General features: G+C 36.8%; 1 long non-coding RNA gene across 1 annotated transcript; it reads left to right on the top strand.

The window, feature by feature from the left end:
• The first annotated feature begins 1205 nt into the window (after nt 1–1205).
• On the top strand, nt 1206–3222 carry LOC127833515 (uncharacterized). Its single transcript, XR_008027455.1, has 3 exons — nt 1206–1275; nt 1636–1717; nt 2652–3222. It is a non-coding gene; the product is annotated as an uncharacterized LOC127833515 (long non-coding RNA).
• The last annotated feature ends 1566 nt before the right edge of the window (nt 3223–4788 follow it).

Below are 4788 nucleotides of genomic sequence, written 5' to 3'. Positions count from 1 at the left end.
CAATGACAATACCACGGCCATATGGCCGTCAAGTACACCGAAATGTTGGTGGAACCAGTAAAGAATACTATCGGCGCACAATTATAGTTTGACATGGATTTTCAGAATCTAATATGCCTTCGTTCATGTAATATCAACTCCCTCCGAACCACATAAAAAAATTCGATCGATTAGACTATAAAGATACAGTCCCAACCATCGACAAATTTTATCAAATCGATAATATTGAACAAGACGCAATGTCATTGTACGACATGAACAAGAATGAATCCATCAAACAGAATGAGTCAGATTTTGTTGACTTGGTCAAAAAAACTGATTAGTTTCCAGCCATGAGTGAGGCGATGATCATTTTACTAACCCTTCCCGCCACCACTTGTACACTGGAACGATCATTTAGCACGCTGAGACGAGTCAAGACATAGCTAAGATCCACCATGTCCAACGACAGGCTCTCAGGATTATGCATGATGAGCGTTCACAGGGATCGAATCAACACCGACAAGAATTTGTGCATTCAAAAATCATCGAGAAATTCGACAGAGAACCACGTCGCCTTCATTTTCTATCCAAAAGCTGAATATATGTTAAGTTATTGACTTCTCCTCTTGATTCGCACGAATGAATCATGTTTAAAAAAATGTTTTCTCTGGGGGCTGACGAGGTCAAAGCGTAGTCCGTTTCTCTACAACGTCGGGTATATGTTTTACTACGAAACATTGTGTCAATCGAAGTACAGATTGGTGGAAAAAAAATGGGCTTTAAACAGGTAACATTATGCTTTTCTAATAACAAAACTCTGCATTTAAGCGCAATGACATTTCATAGGTCTGTTGCATCAAATTATGTTCCAACAAAAGTCTGGTTTATGCGGTTAAACATGAAATATATCGCTGATTTATCAAACCGAAGTCAAGTTGCAATTTAACAAATGAAATTAAGGTTTACAACTGTGTTTAATTGACACAATTTTACAATTTTCATATTGATCTTTGTATGGTTAAGCCACTTTTATGTTTTGACATGTGTAGTTTGACACAGTTATCATAAATTAAGGCTGAATATTATTATTAGGCATGATCATGATCATGTGTCTGACAGTATACGTATATGCCTTGCTACGACAACGCTTTAGCGTGTATGCGTTTCTCCCAGAAGACGTATTGGTTATCTCTCAAAGGAGGAAGTCAATAGGTTTTGTTGGTATTAATACGTTCGTGTCAGAAGAGAATGTCGCAAATTGAATACTGTGTTTGGTGATTTTACTGAAACGACGTAATTATGCACCATCTTCTACTTGATCTGTATTTTTGTACTCTGCAGTGTATGTTATGATTTCCCAGTGTGGAGGGGGCGGAATTATATATAGTATCATGGTATTTAACTCTGATGACCCTGCAGACGTATCTTTTGCGTCTTGTAGCAGACGGACGTTGAATAACTAGTGACAAACGTGGACATTCGTCATCATGAATAATGTGTCTAGATGTCACACTATTTTAAGCGATAATGATGTCTAAAAGAACATACCTATATTTCAAGCTGCAATTTGATAAAACTGTTACAGACATGATCGAGTAAATCTTCTAAAGATAAATATTCTTGACATAAAGGTGTTGTTTATTTTAAATACAGAGTCATGGAGTGACTGGATGTTTCCTTTGAGGAGGAGATATTAACAACGGCACAACATGATACGAACAGCACAGTCGACATGGTAATGCACATTATAATTATATAATCAAACTCACGATAAGTCCAAAGAAAACGATCAAAATCGAAATTCGGTCTCACAAGCTGAAAATTACGTATCTTAAGCTTGTGACAATCCCTTATACGTTCGTTTGGATAGAGACCAACGATAGGTTTTTATCACACGGTGCTCTTTATCAAGTCGATTCTCGTTATCTCCAACTTGCTTATCTCGAAACTCTGCTTATGTCAAAGTAAATCCCATGTGCAAACTTCGATCCTTCTTTATTTCATACAGATTTTGAATTTTACATTGTTTATATCAACGCGATTTTCTTGAAAATCGGTTATCGCTAACTAATTTTGAGATGAATTTCATGTTCGTATACATGATTTTACCTGTAACGGCCGTATGGTGGGGATAGTAGGACCCCAATGACACAAATCCGCAATCAATGCAATGTTGTAAAGGTGTGACAGTGGGTTTCTGTCACAGGTTATTGTTTACTGCGTACATTACGGCCGGTAAATTTACCTCGTCTTACATTGCGGTTTATTTCGGTTTTCCTTTTTCTGTTTTCGTCTGCGGTTTTCTTCGAATGTTTATCTCCAACTCCGGATGTCTCCAACTATTTTTTATGTCCTTACAACTTCGAGATAATGAGAATCGACTGTAAATCAAATCATAGTGCATGCATGCAATTTCATAAGCATCATACTTATAATTTAAGATTCTAAAAGAGGTCATTTGCCGGTCTTTATCAAATAGGCTCCACATTCACAGGATTTGCAGGATACGACTTTAAAAGTGGAGTTAAATCAAAGTGTGAACATTTTTTTTGTTTTGTTACAATGTTTCCCTACTCCTTTCAGTGAAGAGTCGTTTAAATTTATAATTAACACCTTCGCCCCTGTTACAATTTCAACAGACTGTTTTAATCAGTTCAATTATATTGCAGATAGCAATATGAATGTGAAGTGCGATAATACGATGACGACATAACTATAACGCGATAGTACAATGGCGACAATGCGATAATACGATGACGACAGCGTGAAAATACCATGGCGATAGTGCGATAGTACGATTGCAACAATTTGACAATGCGATAGTGCGATAGTACGATGACGACAGTGCGACGATACAATGGCAACAGTGCGATAGTACGATGGCGACAATCCGACAATGCGATAGTGCGATAGTACGATTGCGACAATACGATAATACGATGACGACAGTACGATAACGCGATAGGACGATGGCGACAATGCGATAATACGATGGCAACAGTGCGTTAGAACGATTGCGACAATGCGAAAGTGCGATAATACGATGACGACAGTGCGACAATTCGATGGCGACAGTGCGATAGTACGATGACGAAAATCCGACAATGCGATAGTGCGATAGTACGATGGCGACAATGCGATAATTCGATGATGACAGTGCGACAATACGATGGCGACAGTGAGATAGTACGATGGCGACAATTTGATAATACGATGACGACAGTACGATACCGCGATAGCACTGGGAAATTGCAGTCAGCAGTAACTGCAAACTGCATGTGCTATGTCCTGATTTGGATACAGAAACTTGTAGTAACCTATACATTATATTTGTACTTCGTTGGAAACCAATACATACTCTGTGCGAAACCTTTACATGAAGCGACTTGCAATTTCCTTCGAAACAAAGCATTCGATTAATTAAAATATATGTTCGTGACCTGTTTTGTACTTAAAAATGTTTAATGTACAGTGTATCAAAGTAACATGTAGTTTCATTTAAGTTAAGTTACTGAAATTGGCTATTTTAACAGAAGAAGCACCTTATGCATAACTTCAAATTAAAGTATTTCGATTTTAGCTCAAAATCAATGTAAAGGTTGCAACAACGCGCATTTGTAATTAGTTTGTTATTGAAAATAAGTACCTACCATTACTGGATGTTCCGTTCTCTAATCCATTAATACCAAAAAAGATGAAACTCGCCTGATTAAGTAGTGTTTTGACACAATGTTTCGTTGTAAAACATATACCCGACGTCGTAGAGAAACGGACTACGCTTTGACCTCGTCAGCCCCAGTGGTTTTGAGAGTAAATAAATTGTGCAATAGCCGCATCCAGGATTTGTTTACATATAAATGGGAGTTCATGTTCGTGTGACACTAATCAGGGGTCATTCACCCAAATTGTTCAATTCAGGAATCATAATTGTACATAATTGTTAGATTTTTCCATATTCAACTATTTATTTCGCTCACCGATTTTCCAGTGGGGGGGAGTCAGCTGACCCCATTTGCCACCATGTGCGGACGCACATGGAGCACGAAGTTATTATCAAAGAACGACGAATAAATATGCTTAGTTTATCGAGACCAAGAAGCCGCAATTATCTGTATTTCATATTTCAAACAACACGTGATTCTCAGCAGGGAAATAAAATAAAATAAAACAAATAACAGAGAATTTTTAAATCAGTCTTTTAATAACAAAAACAAACAAACAAACAAATACTGGGTAAAAAATCTTCACACCTCATTGGAGCTATGAATGTGTTGTGTAGTTATTGTTTCAATCAGTTTGTTGTTGGGTTTTTTACTGTGTTTTCTTTTCATTCTTTAATTTATTGTATGTAAAGGACTGTACGGTTTCGCTACCCATTAGCAGGCAATTAAGGACAAATCATAAATGTATAAAAACAACCAAATCTCATTTTGAAATTATATTGAATTAAGTATCTAAGATAAACTACAAAGCGCTTCAATTCGATCTAATTTAACAACTCCAAATAATTATGCGCGCGCGTTCAGATTCAATCGCGGATTTTGAAGCTTTCGAGAAGTTCCTCCAACATCCCCCAAAAGCCTTTCATACAGGTAAAAAAATGTGTATATTATTTTGAAGAGTTTGTATATGACTTTTAAGTATATACGATAGTTTTACATTCAACTAAATACCTTTAACAAGGGAATTGGGTTTGATACCATTTGCTTGTGTTAATATACAACCTCTTTGCTTGCTTTAAATTGCGCTTAGAGGCCTATGTAACAGCGTATTTAACTGTCGATAATATTTTCTGTTTACAAGCAA

Source organism: Dreissena polymorpha, chromosome 6 (genome assembly GCF_020536995.1).
Source record: "Dreissena polymorpha isolate Duluth1 chromosome 6, UMN_Dpol_1.0, whole genome shotgun sequence".
Taxonomy (NCBI): Eukaryota; Metazoa; Mollusca; class Bivalvia; order Myida; family Dreissenidae; genus Dreissena; species Dreissena polymorpha.
The sequence above is the reverse complement of the archived record's forward strand: the minus strand, read 5'-3'. Positions and strand labels throughout refer to the sequence as shown.